The 22,140-nt window shown below is 44.9% G+C and overlaps 1 protein-coding gene across 7 annotated transcripts in view; it reads left to right on the top strand.

Moving 5' to 3' along the window:
• Positions 1 to 22,140, top strand: part of SLC8A1 (solute carrier family 8 member A1) — a 438,247-nt gene that overhangs the window by 60,588 nt on the left and 355,519 nt on the right. For 3 of the 7 annotated variants that reach the window (XM_075535798.1, XM_075535793.1, XM_075535794.1), the window contains exon 1: positions 18,218 to 18,423. The exons of 1 other annotated variant lie outside the window; for it this stretch is intronic. The gene's annotated coding sequence lies outside the window, so the exon portion shown is untranslated. Of the gene's footprint in view, positions 1 to 17,628; positions 17,761 to 18,217; positions 18,424 to 22,140 lie in introns of those variants that run through there. 3 more of the 7 variants (XM_075535795.1, XM_075535796.1, XM_075535799.1) reach the window with 3 other exon arrangements.

The following is a 22,140-nucleotide window of genomic DNA, read 5'->3' as shown; positions in this document are numbered from 1 at the left end:
GTTAGTCTTTCCTATGACAAGGAAACCAGAGGTCAGTCTCTCCTAGCAATTTTTAAAACAATTTTTTGTGCCTCCTCTCTGTATGTCAAAGAGGAAGAGCTTGATGGGTCCTGTCCTCTCACGATTGCTCACAGAGAGGATCTCTGATTCGCATAGTCACAATGGGGGGGTGGGGGATAACTTCAAATAAGCAGGTGAAAATGTAGGACTCTGAAAAGTATGAAAAGTCTCATCTGAATTCTCGTGTTTCGTCAATCTTATTTGTTTCCTTTGTTCACTGTGGCTGTCGATGGCTCTTCTTTAGAGGAAAGTGAGTTAGAAGAGCATGGCGGAAGGTATGGGGGCATAAGAACAGCAGAGGCATCTGGTGGGGAATTTTAGTGAACTGCTGGAACTGTGCCCAAGGCACAAGAATGGGGAGTAGACTCACATCTAGGAAATAGGATTCCATGTGTTTTTAACTTTTTCAGTTTTTCAAGCTTTTCCCTTAGTGTTAGACTGGTAAATTATTGATAAAATTCTGATAAAGTATGTGAGCAAGGAAAGTGGAAAAGGGGCTGAAGAGTTTAGCAACGGTGTTAGTCTGAGTTCTCTAAGGAAGCAGAACCAGTGGTACAATTGATAGATAGATAGATAGATAGATAGATAGATAGATAGATAGATAGATAGATAGAGACATTTATATCAAGAAAGTCACTCACACAGCTGTAGAAGGAAGTCCGGTCCAGGTTACGTCTGTGGGTAGATGAACCTCCTGCAGAGCCTTTTCTCTTGCTGTGTGCTCCCTAAACACTAGCAGCTCTTTGAGTCACTTGATAAATATGGCACAGTTGTTAGGTGCCATGTACTAGGTGTCCCAAAAAGCCAGTGTGGAGAAGAGAGGTTCTGAAATAGGTGCTTTCATATTCCTTGTTCTGTGTTGTTAGGTGCCATGAAGTTGGTCAACTAAAAGTGACCCCATGGACAACAAGGCTAATGAAACACCGTCTGGTCCTTTGCCATTCCCAGAATGATTCTTATATTCAAGCCCATTGTTACAGCCATTTCTTTAAAGGCCTTCCTCCTTTCGCTGACCCTCTCCTTTACCAAGCATGATGGCCTTTTCCAGGGACTGATCTTTCCTGACAACATGTCAAAAGTATGAGGGATGTTTTGCCTTCAAAATTCAAAGGGGCTCATCAAGCAATGTGGCTCCTTCTTTGTTGTGGGGAGGGGCAGAGGCAGTCACTCGTCCTTCACTTCAGTAGGATTAGCTGACACGACATGCCCCACACTACTCACCGTCTAGATAGTTCACTGGGGGAAGGTGATTACATTTTTGTCAGGTTAATTGTCTACTTTCTAACACTTTGTTTTTGTTTGTTTGTTTATTTATAAATAAGTTTAAAGTCATTGGTACTTCTGCCTCACTGGTTCCAATCAGCATAACATCATCAATAAAATGGAACAATGGGAGCTTCTTTGGAAGCTATAGATCATCAAAGCCCCTGCAGATTATTTAGTGCAGATTATTTAGTGCATAGTACTGGAGAGGTGATATACCCTGGAGGAAGGGGTGTGAAAGTGCATTGTTGCCCCACCCAACCAAGGTAAATGGCTTCTGATGTTCCTTTAAAACCAGAATTGAGAAAGGGGCATTGGCCAGATCAATAGCTGTATGTCATGTACCAGGAGAAGTATTAATTTGCTTAAGCAATGAAGCAATATGTGAAACAGCAGCTTCCATTGAAGTCACCACTTTGTTAATTTCAGTCACCTGATTCTCTGGGATCCATCTTTTTATGCACAGGCCAAGTAATCGAGCTAAATTGGGATGTGGTGGGAATTATCATCTCTGCATCCTTCACGTGTTTGATGGGTGTGATGTTTTTTATCATCATTTTCCTAGTCAAGGTAGTCTTGATGGCTTCCTCTTGGCTTTGCTACTGTAATAACTCTTATTCAAGTTCCAGCTTAGGGGTTTTGCCAGTCTCTGAATGCATCTATTCAAGTTATACATTGTTAACCTGGGGAAATGATTTCAGGATAGACTTGGGGACCACTGGACACATTATGAGACACACCTGAGCTAAGACCCCTTAATAACTTGACTTTCATCTGACCCCATTCTAACTGGTGGGGCTCTTGGTACTAGTGTCAATTCAGAGTCAGTGTCCAAGAATCCCTAGAATGTCTGCTTATTTCCTTGTCCCTGATAAACAATCACATTCGTGAAAAGTCGCAGATCCCTTGGGGAAGGCTGGGAGAAAGACTGACGATATCCATTTGTGACAGGGTGGTATGGACCTTCCTCGGGCCTCTTCTTCATTCCAGGGCTATGGGCTGCGTAAATGGGCCCAGTCAGGAAATGCACGGACGTGTCCTGACTCCTCCCACAGAAAAAACAAAGGAGGCTCCAAGCCTGTCAGCAGATTCATGAGACATTTTTCTAAGCTACTGTTTTCACTAGTAACATATTTCACCTTAAAATAAGAAAATAAATAACTAAAAATCTGGCATATGTTTTCAATTAAAAACTATACATCTAGTAATGTCAGTCAGTGAAAAGAAGCATTATATTTCTCAGAATAATGAATGCAAACTTTTTTTAGTTTATCAGTGTGCCATAAGAGACATCAGAAAATGCATGAACAGCTGTTCAGTTTACCTTTGAATCTGGTATCAAACAAATAAACGTACCTTTGGTAATTAATTTCCTCTTCAATATAATGATATACATATGCATATATTTGTCTATAAATATATTTGTGTGAAAGAGGGAACCGATCACTAGGATCTACATATAACCTCCTCCCTAGGGGATGGACAACAGAAAAGTGGGTGAAGGGAGACATCGGACAGGGCAACATATGACAAAAAAATAATTTATAAATTATCAAGGGTTCATGAGGGAGGGCGGAGCGGGGACAGAGGGGGAAAAATGAAGAGCTGATGCCAGGGGCTTAGGTGGGGAGCAAATGTTTTGAGAATGATGAGGGCAATGAATGTACAAATGTGCTTGACACAATTGATGTATGTGTGGATTGTGATGAGAGTTGTATGAGCCCCTAATAAAATGATACATAAATAAATAAATATCTGTGTGGATCAATAGATTAGGATCTATGTATTTAATTGTCTTATTAAATGTTGCACTTCTGCTAGATTTCCTTCTCTGACTCTGTATCTTTCTAAAAGTATTCGTGTTAAAAGCTTCTGTCGTTAGAGGAAGCTCTTGTCCACACCTTGTCAAATTTGGCTCCATTCAGTGCTCCCACCCAGCAGACTTGCTGGAGAGCTACTGGTAGTGGTGGAAGCTCAGGTGAGCAGCAGAAAGGAACTTGTCACCTGCTGGCTATATGTAAGTCAGCGACATGGTATAGACAGGAGAGCAGCCATCTGAAACTCACGGTAAGAGGTCAAGGGCGGTGGCACACCCAGGGGAGGGCAGGACGTGGGAAAGTCAGCCTAAAGGGCACCCACCCATCAGGGGAGGGCATTTTCGGCAGAAACCTTGCACACAGTCGTGGCTGTGCATAATAAAATCTGCTACGACTTAGTCTTATGCCGTCCTGGTGATAAAATATTCTCTCTTCTGGGATACACTGCGCCTCTTTTACCTTGGTAAGCCAATTTCAAAAGGAGATATATTCCCTAGGCAACAGGCGGCCTGATGGAAAATGTTTGTGTTCCCTTTGAAACAACCCAGAATGACAAGGATGGAAACAGTATTTTCTAAACTATTGGGCTGCGAGGTAATGGAATTGTGCCAAGGCTTGAACCCAAAAGACAGATAAGTGTAGCTTTTCCTTCTCTCTTTGGTCGTTGTTTATAGTCCTCTTGCTTGGGTCCCGCATAAAATGATGGGGATCATTTCCTCTCTGATGATACTCAGTTTACTGTAGCCCCTACCTTTCGTTTAGATGCAGCTTCATAATAGGCCTTGAATATATTGACAATCAGAGCTATGAGCTATCAAACTCACTCCTCTTGGGTCGATTTCAATCCTCTGGACCCTATCGGACAGGGTTGAACTGCTCTGGTGGGTTTCCAAGACTGTAACTCTTCATGGCACTAGCAAACCGCCTCTTCCTCAGGAGTGGCTGGGGAGTTGGAACTGCTGACCTTGAGGTTAGCAACCCAACAGGTTTCCTGCTATGCAACCAGGCCTATTATTTATAGGTATTATAAATACTAGATTTAACTCAGTACTAATTACATTTAAGTAAAATTGCCTATAATTGACTTTTCTATCCTCATTGGGCTTCTTTGTAATAAAACATGAATATTATATATATATTCATAATACATCTGCTGGACAATAGGAGTCATTGATCAAAAACCTTCACAGTCTAATTCTGTGGAAACTAAACCCATAGATATCATAGCAGGGTTTACTTCAGCATCACTGCAGAACTTAGTACATTACTTTCAATGAAGCAATAATTTAATATTTTCTGCCTGGAGGATTAAAAATTCAGCCAATACATCTACTGCAAATTTTTCTTTACATGATTACTCTAAAATAGGGCATGTTCAATTAATCTGTATCATGTATGCAACCCATATTTATTGATACCATACTATAAATTCAATAGGTTCTTTGCTGGACTGGAAAATTTTGCATCTGGAATTTGTCTTTTTTATAAAGCAATTTATATATTTATAGTATTTTTGTTGGTTTGTATCTTTCCTTTGAAAAAAGAAACTGGTATGAGAAAGCCTCTCTTAAAATGTAGACGGAGTGCTGTCATGCATTTTGCTAGTCTCTTCAGACTTCAAATCTGACACTTGGTTTTAAAGGAGAGCAACGAGTGGCTCTTAAGCCAACGGCCTTCTACGTAGATTTTAAATAAGTAGATTCAGGCTCACAGCTACCTGATAGGCTGTGGAAGAACTACTTCATAGGTTTCCCAAGACTGAAGTCTTTACAAGAGTGGCATGCTGCATCTCTCTCCTGAGGAGTGGCTTGTGGATTTGAACTGCCTACCTTTTGGTTAGCAGTTGAGTACCTAAAGTTACATCATTGGGGCACCTATTAAGGTTATGACACCCTGTCATTGAGTTGATGTTAACTTACCAAGTATTGAGGACCTTACAAGCAAGCATCAAAATAATTTTTTTGATGTTGGTTATCATTTCCATCGACGATTTCTAAATTTGTCATTGGCCATTTTCTGCCAGTCAGATTGTTGGCCAGAGTTAAGAGCACATATGAGATTTCATGTATGTCCTTAGAAGAATATGTGTGTATGAATGGGTTGGAGACCCAGGGAAGTAGTGGAGCTGTTAACCTCAAAGTCTGCAGTTCAAGGACACTTGCTACTCCTTGTGAAAAAGATGAGGCTGTCTACTCCCATAAAGAGTTATCTTATAGTGTTGTCATAAATTAGAATTGACTGGATGGGGCTAAAGGAGTGTATGAGTGTATATTATGAGTGTCATATACAAGTGTGGCTTATGTATTGTACATTCTCATAGAGAAGTGCAGGAAGAAGGGGGAAAGTGTCCATTGAAATTTCCAGAAAGATTCTGAAAGCATTGTGAGTTGTTCAAAAAGTTAGTGGAAATGGAACGAAAAGATGCTAGAATTTTCCCACAAACTTTCCCACGCTCCCTTGTATATGTGACTCTCCTTCTGGCTCATCAGTGCTGTCTGCCAGCTTTGTGAGCGGAGCATTTTCCGTGAGAGCTTGCTTATGGAAAGGTTGCAAACCAACCAGTTTCCTTAATAAGAATGGAGTTCCTGGAAGGTACAAATGGGTAAGCCCTCAACTGCTCGCTGGAAGGTAGGTGGTTCAAACTCACCCAGAGACCCCTCAAAAGAGAGGTCTGACAATCTGCTGTGGGCAGGTCGCAGCCTTGAAAGCCATATGGGCCTTTGCCTTGAGAGGAAAAGCAGCCATAATATAGCTACCCTCGGAAGCAGTCTATGTAAATCCATCAACTCTTAAATATGCATAATAGCAACCTGCTCCACGTGCAGAGGTGTAGGCTATGCGATAACCTGTGTGCTGCTAACCCCGGATGACTTCTGCTGCCTTTGGGGGAGAATTCCTGAAAGCAACTCAATTCAGGGTAGAAACACAATATCCAACAGAGACGATAGCATCCTATATCGATTTACCTGCTTAGCGCACTCGGCAAAGGGCTGACGATGTCACTAGGAAATCCTGACCTGATTCCCTGTGAAACTGAACCCTAAACCAGTGCTGGCCCCACACCGCTCTATCCCACTTTCCTTGCCTGCTTGCTTTACATAGCATTATCTCGACAGGATTTCCCAGTGTGCGCCAAGGTATTTATGTCATTCTGCGTGTTGTTGTTTTTGCTTAGTTTTGTTTTTTTTTCCAGATGAGAATTTAAGTGTCAGAACATGCTCAGGTTGGTCCCTGTTGTCTTTCCAATGGCGGGTCTGTGTCTAGGCCATCCGCCCAACCTTCAGCTGCAGCGTCAACGTCAGCTCATGGTGACCCGTCTGTCGGGGTAGAAGTTCGCTCCATCTGGTTTTTAGTGACTGACTTTTCAGAAGTGCATCAGCTCGTATACGAGAGGGCTCCCAAATGTTCAGGGAAACATGGAGTTAAATGATAATGGAATTTTCCCACAACCTCTTTGAAGCCCCCTGGTACATTTGTGAATGTGTACCTGGAGGGATGGATGAACCAGTGAAATCATATGATTGTTTTTAACGGGCTCCTTTTTGTTTCTGCTCTTGACAGTGGTTTTGCCTTGAATATAGAATTTCTTAATGAGTGTGGAGGGAAAGACTTCCTTGGTTCTCTGGACAAACCGCTTGTGCGATGTTCTCCCTACAGCCCTGTGAGTTACCTTCACTGCGGTTTTCTATTACAGAGCGTTTGGTAAGACTTTTGCCCAGCTTGATGGATTGTTCTGGGCAAGCTGTAAACCATTTGTGTGGTCATCATTTGGGTTGGCCCTCATCCTAGCCTGCCCTGTGATCTGTATGCACTCTGCAGGGACTGGTCAACACACTGTGCAAACGGAGTGACTATAAAACAAAACGCTCCAGTGACTCCGTTCTGACTCATAGTAATCCCACAGGACAGAGCAGAATCACCCCATAAGATTTCTGACACTAAATGTTTATGGAAGCAGAGTGCCTCATCTTTCTCTAATGGAGCAGCTGCTAGGTTTGAACCGTGGACCTTTCAGTTAGCACTCTAATGCTTAATTTCCTGTGCCACCAGGACCCTTTGCCATGACTATAGCCTATGCAAATGAAGTCATTAAAGTTTACTATGCAAATGAAGTGCCTGTGGCCTACTGAGAAGGGATTAGTCATTTAGTAGCCCTGGTGGAGGGTCATATATGGAAATAGAGTTTGCTTATATGTGCAGCCAACCCCATGGGAGCTGGCAGACAGAAGCAGAAGGAAGAAAGGGGAAAGGAGCCAAAAGCAGGAGGAAAGGGATCCCCTAAAAGAGCTGTGACGCAGAAACTGAAACAAGCAAGACAATGATGCCAGGAGCTCCAGAAGAAATTCTACGGTGGAGTCGGAATAACAGGCCCAGAAGGGGCCTTACTGGAGCCAGTGATGATAGCAGAGGCCCGAGGCTAGGCATACAGCTCAGAGTGGGACAAAACTGCTACATTGGCCAAGTGCTAGGTCAGTTACTAGTAGAGAGAGGCTAGAAGCAGAGTCATGTCTTGAAGGGTCAGAGAGAAGGTCTATGTTAGATTCCAGAAGCACATGCACAGACACTTATATGTGCATACGAAAGAGCTTTACATACAAGAGCAATTGAATATTGAGAAAACCTTCCAGGTCAGTCCAGATCAAGTCTGTAAGTCCGGTATTAGTCCATATGTCTGAAACCAATCTATCAATTCCTCTTCAGATTTAGGAAACACATGCAATGATGCTGAAGTCATGACAATTACAGGTCAATGGGTGGAAAGTCTTGTGGATCCAGTGGCGGTGTGAGCATCTCAGCACTGGCAGGGGTCTCCACATGGTTTCTCCAGCTCAGGGCACTAGTATAGTTCCATGTGTCTTGTCAGCTGCAATGTCTCCCAGGGAGGGAAACAAGAGAGAGAATGTGTCTCCTGCCTCTAAAGAGGAATACAGGAGTTCCCAGAATCCTCGGGAGAAGGCCATGCCTACACAGAGACCTCACTGGCTATGAACTGCTTCACCCTTTCGCTCTGAATCCTCAAATTGACCCCAGATTATGTAAGTACCACAAGGTTGGTCCTCAGGGGGCTGAGGGAAGACCTGCACTAAAAGGAGGCTTGCACAATAGAGAGACTTGCTAACACAAAGGATCTGAGAGAGCGGCCCTGCATTGAAGAAAGGAGGCATGTCTTCTTCATTTCAGAGCAGTGTTGCAGACTTTATGCAACCCCGAGGTGGCTGTGGGTTAGGCATTGGGCTGTAACCTTGAGATCGGCAGTTCAAACCCCTCAGCCACTCCTTGGGAGAAAGATGAGGCTATCAGCTTCCATAAAAACTTTCAGACTCGGAACCCCTTAGATGGGGCATGGTGCATTAGAATTGACTTAACGGCTGTGGGTTCTATACTTTACCTACATGCTTCTGATCCAGATCTTGAGTTGTACCCTATGACTTCCTTAAGACACCACACAACTGTAAGGCCGGTCTGTGTGTTCTGTGTGGTGATAGCAAAAGATTGTCAGATGCAACCTTATAATAGACAGTGCTGGGGGTTAGAAAGTGGAAGTATGTCTCATCTCCATTTCACAGGGAGCAGTCTTGGGCTGAACTCAATTCAAATTATCTCTCCTGGATTTAGACGTATTCTGAAACTACTGCCAAATTAATTGACCAATTTTGAACTTACCAGGAAGCTCCTGGGCACTATATTTAAGAAATAATAGATGAAACGGTAAGTATAATTCTCATGAAAGGCGTGATTCAACGCTCTCCGACTTGTTTATGAACTGGGTGAGGCAAGAGCTTAAAGGGAATTCCTAAGAAATCTGACACAGGATCAGCTTAAAGGGATATCTTGGAGGCTTGATCACGCTGTCATATCTGAGGGGCCAACCTCCTACAGTGTCACAGGCAATCTGTCTGTCATCACTGAGCAGGTGTCCAAGCAGGACTGTCAGTGAAGACATGGCGATGGCAGGGCTAACTAGGATCTGCATTACAACCACACTCATGACTGATATTAAGTCCACCCTGGACGGCAGCCAAAGAGCTTAGTTCCGACGATAACTAGTCTATCTTTTCCCTTAGACGATCCAACATATATGTCACTCATTCACATTCCAAATATCCCGAACTATTCTAAATGCTTGGGACCAAATAGTCAACCACACAGTCGGAGACCCTGTAGGCCATGAATTGTACCTTGTTGATCCTATCTCCCAATCTAGCTTTGCTGGGTGAGTTAAAATCATCAGCTTAAGCCACTTAAAAACTCTGAAGCAAGCCCTCAAACATTGGTAAGTTCCCCCACATTTCCCCCCGCAAAGTCCCTATTTTAAAATTCTCTTAAAATACCAATATTGCAGGTGGCAGAGGGAAGTGGGAGGACCCCTGCTTGCATAGTGGTCATACATCGAGCTGTCATCTGGAAGGTTGGTGATCTGAAACCACTAGCCAACTCCTTGAGGAAAAAGATACGGTTTCCCTCCTTGGGGGAAAAGATCAGACTTTCTACTCCTGTAAAGAGCTACTGTCACGGAAACTCCAGGGGGCAGTTATAGCCCGAACTATAGGTTGTCATGAGTGATCATTGACCGGACGGCAGTGAATAGAAGCCCAGCTCTATTTCATGTTTGATATCTGACTTACTTCATTCATCATCGGTTTTACAGGTTGATTCCTGTCATAGCATGTATTAGAACTTCATTTCTCTTTATGGCTGAGTAATACTCCATTGTTGTAAGTACCCTATTGTGTTCTCTGCTCATCTGTTGGTGGGTGTTTTCTTTGTTTCCGCCTTTTGGCTATTGTCAGCCCTGCTGCCAGGAGCATCCTCTGCAAGTTCCCCTTTGTTCTGCTTTCAGTTCTCCTGGGTGTATCCTTTTTGGAGTGAGCCTGCTGGGTCATATGATGGTTCTTTCTGTCGCTTTTTGAGGCAGCATGGAGGGTTCGCCACAGAAACTACACTACTTCCCATTCCCAGCGATGAATGAGAGTATAGAAAACAAAACAGAATTAAGTCCTTGGGCTTCATGTTAAGGTCATAAAAATAATCTCTGGGGACAGGATCTGGGCTTCAGCCTTTAAAAAATAATTTTAATAGTAAATTAGAAGAAGGCTTACAGAGCATATCATCAGTTTTACCTTCAACAATTCATAAAACGTTCCAATGTCCTTCCAGTTCCATTATATTTGTGTATCTCCCTCTTGTTGAGTATTGTTTCCCCCTTCACCTAAATTAACAAACCAATATACCCTCTACCCTGTGACATCCACTGCTTTTTCTTCTGCCTGTAACCATAAAAGTCTGTTTCTTTTAGGGTGAAAACCTACAATAAATTTTTAATAATAGTGGTTTTCATACATTATCTGCTCTTTTGTGATTGAGTAATTTTACTCAACAGAAGGGCATTCAAGTTCATCCAGGTCATGAGTTTGTTTTTTTTTTCAGATTCATCTTTATTCCTTAAAGTTGCATAGTATTTCTTTGTGTGTCTGTACCAGAGTTCATTTTTAACGGAACCTAGCTGATGCCGATCGAGTTGCTCAATCCTTTCTGCCCAGTTCTTCTAAATCTATACAATAAGACTAATCATAGTTCTTCTGACAAGTTTATTGAGACATTTTATATAAAAGTTAAATTATAGAATGCACAAACAATTTTTACTATCATTGATTTGGGTTTCCCAAAATTCTGAAACCAATCAAAAAGCTGCTTTATCATGTGTGGGTGCCATTATGGTATCATAACATAAAGAGAAATGGAAAGTGTATTTCCTGACTCTTACTTGCTCCTGACTACTATAATCACTTTCAGTCATGTTACAGGAGAAAGACTTTCTAAAGAAAAAAGACCATATCATTTTATTATTTCCAGATTCCTCTAGTAGTAGTAGATTCAGCATCACTAAAACCATATATTATGACACCCATAAATTCACTTTATCCTCCTTTCAGTAACATTGGACCACTTTCCAGGGCTGCTGCCTGAGCAGTAACCACTGAAACACATTGGCCGTCCTCAGAAGATCCTAATCAGTACCGGCAATTGAAGATGCAATGAGGGAGCTATACATCATAGACAATGTCTTAGAAAAGAGATTTATTGAAAATGCTGGAGTACATTCTCTCAGGCGCATCATTTCAGAACTGGATTGTGAGGAACAACTACCTGGTACAGAGCACCCATGGGGTTCATCCGTGCGCGATCAATGGTGAGTCCTTGGCTCAGTGTTAAGGACAGTGCGTGGAACTTTAGTGAAGAATTTATGCCCTACAGATAAGGCCCCCTGTTAATAAAAGCAGTGTGTCAAGCCATTGTGGACTGTGCTTAAAATGACTCTCTTATTAGAAGCTTTCGATAAGCCTGAGATCCAGTTGCCACTATGACCCACAGAAAAGGAATTGCTTTGAACCAGAGAAGAAGGTGGCATCCCTCGATCAAGCTTTGTACTCAGAGAATCAGTAAGCACCCACGCAGTTTCTTTCCTGATCCAGAAGGTGCACATTCTTGTGCTGCAGAAAGTAGCATCCTTCTTCATTGATTTCTTCATGATTTCCAATGTTATGTAAGAAAGTAGTAGCATGGTCAATATCAATGACAAGAGAGCTTGGTTATACACAGCCCTAATAGGCAGAGCCGCACTGGTGACCCGTTGGTAGCATTCTTGCTTTCTCTGCCCATGTGAAGGAACAGATGCAGCATGGGAGAAAGAAGGACTTTCTACTCCTATTAAAATTTAGTTTCAGAAACCCTGAGGCATTGTTCTAATCTGTTCTATAGAGGTCACTATGAATCAGAATTTACCGGAATGGCAGTTAGTTCTGATTTTTCAGTGCCCATTTGGGAGATTCATTTTCCATTTCTTGCTAATCAACTGCATGTGCCTCCACCATCCATCTTCCGACGGAGGCCTGGGTGTCGCCGCTCTGATGTTGAACAGGTTTTAAGGTTTTTTTCAGATTTTCTCCTCTGGAAAGGAGGAAAAATAGTGGAGTAGAAATATATATATTGAGAAAGCAAGGAAGAGAGATTTATTTTTTTAAAATAGACTCATGGTTGTGGTGGCGGCGGCTGGTAAGTCTCAAACCCATAGGTCAGGCTTCCAGCGGGAGGCTTCTTCTGACACAAGTTGTTATAGGGGTTGAAGAACCCCAGATCAGTAGGTCAGACCAAGGCTGTTGGCTCATAGGTTGTGGAACCGGTGTCTCCGAAGGATGGAGGTTGGGTAACAAGCTGCAGGCTCACATCCCAAGAACTGCAACCTCAGACTTGATGAGCCAGAGGCCAGATCAACACATACAGGTTTTGTCACAGGTCCATATATATTGGATGCGGCGACACCCCCAAACTTCCCTTTCATCAGATCACAAAATGAAGAATGATTACATAATACTGAGAATCGTGAATCGTGGCCTAGCCAAGTTGATACACGGAATCTACACTGACCAAGACAGACTAGGAAGTAAAGCCTAAAAATTTATTTCCAAAAATCAGTCCCTGGAAAAGGACATCATTTTTGGTAAAGTAGACGGGCAGTGAAAAGAATGAACACCCTCCAGGAGTTGAGTTGGCACAAGGGCTGCAGCAATGGGCTTCAACATGATTGTGTGGATGGTGCAGGACTTTGTTCTTTTGTCTATAGAGTCGATGTAAGTCAGGAGTGACTTGAAGGCACCTCCCAACCACATCATTTTTATGGAACTTTATGCATAATAATAATGACAATACAATAGATTAAGTAATTGCCAGGATCGATGACAAGCAAGTTATATAATGTTTATCTCTACTACAAGTCCTTAGGATAAATTTTACCACTTAGTTTTCCAGACACAGATTTTGAGACTCTGAATGCTTGTGATACTTGACGAGGGTAATGCAGCCAGCGCTGGAATTCTGACTCCAAAGCCCTGACTCTTAACCAGTCTGCTGATCTTTGTTTTTTACTCATCAGTTACGCGAAATAATGATCCTTTCATTGACAAATCATTGACCTTAAGGTAGTAGGAGACCTATTAGACATTCCCTTAATGTTATAAAAGACAGACATTTTAAAAGTAATTGACCTAAGTCTTTGATGCCCCCAAATTTTGACAAAATCCTTGGCAACTTTAAGGAGTGGGCATCCCCATGGTGATGGGGTATCCAAGTGATGGGTTGTATCTATGAGTGTCGTGAGAAGGCTGTGACTGTGCTGTGGACTTTTGCACAGTAGCAGGACACACTTACTTGGAAGTGTTCTCTGACCATGAAAGTGACACAGAAGTTAGGAGGCATGCAGGAGAATGATCCCCGGGAGAGGGCAGTCACACTCAGGAACCAACGAAAATGCCTCCAATCATCTCCGGAACAAAGACAGCAGCAATAAAGAAAACCAAAGGACTAAATGTGTGCAGTGAGCTTGCTGAGTGTGGGAAAATGATTAATGTTAAGAAGCTTGATACAGAAGGGATGATATGTGCAGGATGCTTTGAGGAAACACATGACTAGCCTCTAGTTCTTTAAGATTTCTTCCCTTTACTATTATGGTCTTAGTTTTACTTCATTCATTTTGTTAGACCTACGGATGTTCATTTGTGTGATTAAGATCTTTTGATGCATGAAATCCAAGATAGATAAACCCTTCCGAAATAGTAATGATTCCCTGAGGGTATGGGAAAGGAGTGGATGGGGGAGGGGGAGCTGATATCAAGAATGACTGTATAATCCCACTCGAGGGGAAGGAATAGCAATTTAGGTGAACAGATACATTGAATGGTGTAAAATAAGGCAAATATAATAATATATAATATAACAATGGGGGTTCATAGGAGGTAGATATGAGAGGGAGGGAATAAAGGGAGCTGATGTTAAATTGTTAAAGAAGAAAGACAATGTTTTGAAAATGATGGTGGCAGTAACTGTTCAGTTACACTTGATCTAATTGAATGATGGATTGTTATAGTATTTGTAAGATCTCCCAATAAAGTAATAATAAAAATAAGAAGAGGAAGAAGAAGCAGCCGCCGCCACAGCTGCTCAGGTGGAGCAGTGAGTTAAGCTACTAAGCACAAGGTCCAATGTTCAAATTCTCCATCTGGGATTTGAAGATGGGATGAAGATGAGGCTCTCTGTTCTCATGAAGAGTTATAGTCTCAGAAACCTTGTCACAGGGTCACTGAGTGTGTCTGAATTGGCTCAGTGGCAGTGGGTTTGGTTTAGGAAGCGTCACTCCTGGCCAACTTGTAGATGCTCTAGGGCTTTTTGCTTCCATGGACAGTAATATGCCACTGAGCCTCCAGGTGAGAAAATGAGCTGAGGCTCACCGAGCCATGTAAGGATACAGCACTGAGGAGGGAGCAAAAATGGTGCTGTTAAACCCCTGCCCTATGTAATTCTAAGGCCAAAGACACTTGTGCCATGCAGTATCTAATAAATATTACAGCCAAGGATTTATTTTCCCAATCCTGCAATCATTATCATGTTGTGATTTTGAGAAACTATTCCTATAAAAAATCAATTGGGTGCTGCTGAACACATATTTGGTTTTTCTGTTGGGTAATCCAGCATGAGGATGGGATACAAGAATCAGGTCCTAATTCTGAAAATGAGTGGACCCACAAATCCCCTACCTGAGCCCAGTGGGTGTAGTTTGATGTGAGTCAGGCTGTTAACCGAAAAGTCAGCCTTGTGACTCCACCAGCCACTGTGTGGGAGGAAGATGAGGCTGCGTTCTCCTGGGAAGATCACCATCCTTCGAAATCCTAGGGGTTAAGTCTGCTCTACCCTGAAGGATGGCACTTGGTTGGTTGGTTGGTTGGTTGGTTGGTTGGTTGGTTGGTTGGTTAGTTAGGATCTCATGAAAGTTTGTCAGGAAGCTATTCAGGAATACCCAAATTATCTTTATAATGTATCAAATCTTGCTCATCTCCCTGTATCATTTACCCTAGATTCTAACTCACAGCCCCTCCCCACCCTGCCCAATCTGTGTCAGAGTTGAATCCTGTGCACCACAGGCTTTTCAATGGCTGAATTTCAGGAGTGTACAACCACTCTTTCTTCAAAGGAATCTCTAAGGTGGACCCAAATCTCCCAACTTTCAGTTAGCAAACAGGAGCATGAACGGTTTACATGACCCAGGTATATTTCTTTGGTGCCTAGTAAACCTCGACGCTACACTACCTTCATTGAATAGCAAAGAATAACCATATTTCTAATCACTACACTCGAACAGAATTAAGAAACCCATTGCTGCTGGAATGTAGATCATTCCCTGCCTTCCTAAGAGAGTTCTTTTTTCCAAGACCAAAGCCGGCAGCTATTTTCTTACCTACAACTTAGAGCAGTCTCCCACAGCCTTCTCCCAATGATGGTGCCTTTGATAACGCTCGCAATAAAAATCCAGTCATGTAGAACATAGGAGGGAGCTGACTGTCTGCTCTATGAGGATGCATTTAATGAGAAATGAAAGGCAATGAAAAGCAAGTGCTCAGGACCTGAGCCAAATCCAAATGGGGGCCAAGTCACTAGGCACAAGGTGGTATTTTAAGGCTCCTGGGTAAATTTCCCAGGCACCCAAATTAATTTACATACCTGTCTAGATTAGAAATGGGAGGAATGAGGAGGGCCACCGAGAAATCTTTACTGCTTTCTTGGCTGCTCCACGGATGGACTTTGGGCATCACTGGAAGGTGAACATTTTCAGAGCAGGCCTCTTCAACTCATGTCATACACATGCTCTCACGATAGTCAGAGCTTTCCATAAGTGGTCACCTATAGGAATGGGACACACGCTTCCCAGACAGTGTGTGTGACAGTGAAGTGTAGTTCAAACTAACTTTTACTTGAGTCTTTTATGCAGGTCCTTCATTTAGCTTTGTCCTATTTCCTGAGTGGCTGTTTTCTTTCTATGTCTTTCTCAGTGGCATGCAAATGGCAGTCAGGTCATGTTTCTGTCCGAGCCCCCTTTTTTGGGGTGCCTGTCAAATGCCTGCCTCTCACACTCCCTGTAACACGAACCCCTAAGCCACTTAGGGCAGAGGGCACCCGATCAGTCAGTGGCCTTCTCTGTCTCCTCACAGTGTCAGTCTGCTCAGTTACTAGTCAATGCAAAGGACCCGTAAGTTTCCATGGAGAGTAGCTTACAAGAAAAGGTAAGGGATCACAAGTAAAGGGGAAACCAGTTCTTAGAAAAGGGCAATTCTTGGGAATGTACTAGACTAGAAAAGGCTCCGTTTTCTCTGACAAGCTGAGTAAGTGTCCGTGGCCACTAGATGGACCACACAGACCCTGGCTCTTCACGTGTGGTCCTCGTTCAGACACCAGCAGCACCCCATAGAAGTGGGTTTGAAATGCAGATTTCCTTGAGTAAGAATCTTCCTTGCCAGGTGAGTTGTATTCCCATTTGTGTTTGAGAAATACTGGCCGAGATCAGTGGTTTTCAATCTTGGTTGCACAGTGGAATCATCCAGAACTTAAAACAAAACAGAACAAAAACCAAAATAAAAAAAAAAGAAAGCACACACACACACAAACACAACTATGATGCCAAACTCCTATGTCCCACTCCAAATCCTCTACCTTCACCCTAAGTCCAGATTCAGATTCAATCAGTCTGGGTGTGGCCTGAGCTGAGCGTTGGGGATTTTAATAGGTCCCTGGTGCTCCTGAGGTGCAGCAGAGTTGAGAGCCACTGCCACAGGGCTGGAGAAGGGTTCCTCCTTCCATGCCTCCTCTTAGCCTCATGGAGAGTGGGGGGTTTCTCAAAGCCGGGGGGCTCTTCTTCTGAGGCCTGGCTCACAGAGCTGCCCTGTAAGTACTGGGGGGTGGGAAGTGGAGGGAGGAGGGGGGATTTTACACAACAAGGTCATTTTGTTTCTAGACTACTGCATCGCCCTTCTCTCTATCTATAGCAACCTTACACACCACACAACACACACACACACACACTTGGCAAATCACAGCACTATTACTTACATGATTTAAAAAACGGCGCCTCATTTGAAACCTAATGTGCCAGAGTCTTAAGAGGGGATGCTAAAATCTGGTGTGTGTGTTTGTTTGTTTAGGAGCTTTCCAGGTGAGTGTGGTGTGCAGCCAGGTTTGGGGACTGGTGAACTCCACAGTAGCTCTAGCCTTTCCTGCTGCCAAGTCATTAAGGATTTGTAAGGATGAATGAGCTGTCAAGAGAGCAGGGGCCTAGTGCAATGCTGCTCCTTTATTAATTATAGGGAAGTGATGCATTGGCAATGATAATGCTTCTCTTGGAAAGGCCGATGAATGGTTCGTAGATTGCTGCATTAGGTCGCTCCCAGCGCAACCTTAATGCTTGGTTTTTACTCCTCTGTAGTTTAAAAACGGTATGCCTTTCACACCGACCAGCCCCTTGGTTTTTATTCCCAGGTGAGCTGCAATCTTTGAGGGGAATACCAACTCAGAAAAATCATTCCTCTGGGCTAGGGAAGACCGCCCCCCCCCGCCCCCCATGCCTCCTTATTTGCATGTGTCAGCATCTAGCAGGCAGTCTGAGATGCAGGAAAAACGTGGGGTTCACAAGCACCGCTCCCGCATGCCCAGCTCGCCTTGCTAGAAGAAAGCTTCCCCCATGAGCTGGGGAGATAGAAAGTGGAAGAGGAAAGGCGAATCTGGATGACACATTGGGGAGGTGAGACTCGAGCAGGGGAGGCTGGGGCTGGGGCTGAGGCTGGGGCTGGGGCTGAGGCTGAGGCTGGGGCTGTCCCCAGGAAAAGTTGCAGCGCTGGTCTCCATGTGTCGTGGACCGGCTGGGCGCCTGGGCCAGCGCGAGCGCCAGGCCACCACGCACTGCGGGCCTGCGAGCCCTCCAGCCAGCCACCCACCTTCCCCGCGGGCGGCCGGGGCTGCGCGACCCTGAGGGCTCCGCCCGCTCTCCGCGCTCCCGACCCACACGGGCCGGAGCCGCGGGGAGCCCAGGGCGCCGCCGGGCCGGGCCCGGGGAGCCAGCTCTCCGCCAGCCGTGGCGCGGACGGCGGGGCCGAGCGCGCGTGTGAGCGAGTGCGAGGCTGCGGGCGGGCGGGCGGGTGTGCGCGGGAGGGAGCGCGCGCGCCGCCTGGCCCCGGCCCTCCCCGCCGCCCGGCCCGCGCGCCTGCCTCCCGCTCGCGCGCACCGGCTGCCCGCCGCCGCCGCTCCTGCTCGCGAGTCCGCCCGCCGCGGCCGAGCTTTGTGTCTCCGGGAGAAGATGGGAGCCACCTCGTCCCAGCCCAGAGCGCCTTAGGAGGCGGGAGCTTGGCGGATTCCCCCGTAGCCTGCCAGCCCCGGGAAGAGCCCATTTCCTCTGCCCTGCAGCCAGGTAGGAGCGGCTGGTGAGCACGCACCGGGGAGCCGGTCCCCGGGCGAACTATCCCGGGCTGTACTCCCCTCTTTCGGCCAAAGACGGGGGGCTCTGCACTGGGCTGTGTGTCCAGGGGCGTAAGGTTTGTCTCCGCACGGTGTCGGAGGGGTCCGCGCTGACCGGGGAGGGGGAGTGCTGGGGCTGGCAAGGCTGGGCAGCGGGGTGCCCGGCTGGCACGGCTGGCTGCTGGAGGAAGGCAGGGCTGCTATGGAAAGATGCTGCGCCCTGCACCGGCTGGGCTCCCACCCTCGGGGTGCCAAGGGCTAAAGCCACCCGGAATCTCGGGGAGCCAGGCGTGCCCACCCACTGGGCTCCCCTTCGCGGGGCTCCCTCCGACCGATCGTCTCTGGGGTCTTCCCCAGGGCCACACTTAAAGAACCCCCCCCCCCTTTTTTTTTCCTGGCGGACACCGAGTTCCCCAAGCACCAGTGCTCCTCCACCGCGACTGCAGAGAGGAGGGAGGTGTGGCCAGGGCCAGGGGACAGGAGAGGGAGGTGGGCTGAAGGGTCCAAGTCCCTTGGCTGGATGCCTTGGGGTTCCTTGGGGATTCTGCACACCCAGGCATCTTTTCCCCAAAGAGATTCCAGGGGAACTTTACAGCTGCTTTATCCGCCTCTCGGGCTTTGCTGGCTGCTGGGGAAATGGTGTGGGTTCTGTGGAGTGAGGCTATCCTTCTTGGCTCCTCCTTAATGAAGAAGAGGGAGGGCTTGTGGCTGGACAGTCCTTTTTTCAGAACCCAAGTCCACCCAGGCGACGCTGTGGAAATGCAGTATCTGTGCATCTATAATTCTTTATCCCCCACCCCCTCCTCCACATCTATTCGGTTGACTATTTGATGAACGGTTTGGGATGGCAGTTCGTATTTCCCTCTCCAGACCAAAGTGGCAGTGGTTGGATTGAGATCAGAGATATTCAAATCGGGATTTTTTTTGGGTGGGGGGAAGAGGGTGGTGTACATGCTGTCTGCAGTCATTAAAAAGACACTCCAGCTCTGCGCTCTGTAATATGGGTGATTTACCACTACCACCCCCCCCCCCCAGCGTCCCCAAGCTCCCTCCCCATCCTGCCTGTATCTTTGGCTCTCTCTCTCTCTACCTCTCCTGTTAGCCACTAGTGGTTGTGAATTTAACAGTAGTCAGTCCTTGGGTTACAAACAGCTGATTTACTGTACTGCCCTTAGTTCAGGGGGACCCACTCCCCTCAAAAAATCCTATTATATTAAAAATTTGAAGTACATGCAGTGGTTTCTAATAACAAATTGGTGCTGCTTTTCAGAGAACATCAAAACCTAGTCATTATGTTACTATTGCTATGTACTATTATGTTTTTATCTATTTTTATCTATCTGGGCATGTTAGTGCATTTAATGTTTCTTTAATGTGTTTTATGCATAGAAAGGTATATTCCTCACAAACACAGACATTTAACTAGCTGATCTTAGATAGGAACCAAATCTAACTGTTTTAAAGTAATTCGACTTAAAGACAGATTTAGGAACGGAAGAGGTTTATCAACCGAGGACTGCTGGTACAAACTTTATCCTGCGGGAGGTGTAAAGACTAACGAGAAAAGGATATTAGTGGGAGGTGTAGTGGAAGAAGCTTAAAAAAATGACAGATGTCATAAAGACAGGCAGACATGCTGCCTGGAGGAGCCAGCCTTAGATTCTGATTACATCTGGTTAAAGGCATGGTTTGAGGATCTCCAATATGAGCTATTGAACATCCATAATCCTGCATCTGCACATCTGTGTGACCTTCTTAAGGAAAATGAGGAGCAACTGGGAAGGGCCTCAGCAAGAATGTGCCCTCCTTCCCCGTTTGTTCCCTCTCCTCTCTCTCTTCTCTCTCTCTCTTCTCTCTCTTCTCTCTCTCTCTCTCTCTCTCTCTCTCTCTCTCTCTCTCTCTCTCTCTCTCTCTCTCTCTCTCTCTCCTCTCCCTCTCCCTCTCCCTCTCCCTCTCCCCTCTCTCTCTCTCTCTCTCTCTCTCTATTCCTCTCCCTCTCCCTCTCCCTCTCTCTCTCTCTCTCCCTCTCTCTTCTCTCTCTCTCTCTCTCTCTCTCTCTCTCTCTCTCTCTCTCTCTCTCTCTCTCTCTCTCTCTCTCTCTCTCTTTCACACACTCTCACACACACACTATTCACACTCACGTGTTTTTGCACAGAGCTACACCCACAGTGAGTCAGAAAACCAGGGAGGAAGCTGTATCTAGACTTCATTCATTTCAGATAAGAAAACAAAGCTAGAATAGGGGTATTTGGTTTTAGGTTCAGCTTTCAAATTATCTTGTTCCATGGATTTAGCGTCCCTTATTTGCTAAACTTGCTAATTGGGAGCTCAGGGTGTTTTGAAATCACCGGGGTGAAAGGGAGAGCTAGCTCCATCTTTGGGGTCTTGTGAGTGAGAGGGTGGGGAGACCCATATATTTCACCAAGGAGCATGATGGGTCTTCATTTGACCAATTTTGCCTACTTGGAAAATTCCATTCAGAGCCAAGGGCCCTTCAGCTAAGATTTCTCCCCCTCTGTGTGGAAGGAGCTCTGTTTTCCTCTTCTTCAGTCCCCTGTCCCCCGCAATATGGCTGTTGTCTTTTATGGAAAAGGAGGTGGTTAATTCCTAGAAGAAGAAAAATAAAATGACAGGAATGGGTAGGAGGAAGCTGCTCACTGTTGAACTCTGCGAGGGCTGCAAAGAATGTGACATTGTCTATGACAGTCGGACGGAATCGACTCTGTTTCTAAGCTTCACAAGGTTGAGTAAAAGAGAGTAATGAATTAAAAGAATGTGGAGGTTGTGCTCTATCTAGCTATGGATCTTTCAATTTATTACGAGCCAAGATTAAGAACTAGATAAACCCTTTCTTACCATCCAGCGAAGAAAAGGGCAGTCGTAAGTAGCCTTTTTTAATTACGAGTAAAATTACACAAGGAAGGGGAAATGTAGTCAGTAAGATCTCCAGGACTATGTGTAGGCATTATATTAATTGCCCTTTCAAGCTTACTATGTTTTGAGAAAAATAAAGTATACTCCATGAGAGCTTCAGCATTGGTTAGCTAAGCTATATTTAACATCGTTTCTATCAGACCAAAATAGGCTTTTATTTATCTTGCAAAGTAAACGCACGGTTCCTTCCCTCTTAGTTCATCCGTTTTTCTGACAAAATAAGCAAGGAGAAAAGCTCTGCCCATCCCATTAAGTTGCTAGTCCTCTTTAAAACAAGCTCGGGCACCCTTTTAACTCACGCACGTGGTCGTCCAAAAGTAAGTGCATCTTGGGGATTTCAGCATCAGATTTTCATGTTGCCCTTAATGAGAAGAGCCCTCTCTCCTTGATACCTTTAGACACAGAGAGAACAGTCTGTAGGTAGAAAACAGTCTGCCCAACAGGATGGGCATGCCCAAGATGCAAATGAAATGGAAATCAGACCTGGCAAGAGGTATAAGAGAATGCTAGAGTGCATATGTTGCATGTTTTGTATTCCTTCAATCTGTGCATGAAGTGCTGTCAATGAAAAATGAAATTCTTGTCTTGTATTTGCTAAGTCTTTACGCTTCACCATGCCATGTCTCTGCTGTTCTCCTGGTCTAGCTATTTTTATTTTTTTCACTTCTGTAAAGAATAAATGTTGTCTGCTAAGACATCTTCCTATGACATGGATACCTCCTACTTATAACCCCTG

The sequence above is a fragment of the Tenrec ecaudatus genome, chromosome 17, assembly GCF_050624435.1.
Source record: "Tenrec ecaudatus isolate mTenEca1 chromosome 17, mTenEca1.hap1, whole genome shotgun sequence".
Taxonomy (NCBI): Eukaryota; Metazoa; Chordata; class Mammalia; order Afrosoricida; family Tenrecidae; genus Tenrec; species Tenrec ecaudatus.
This window is presented reverse-complemented; position numbering and strand designations above follow the sequence as displayed.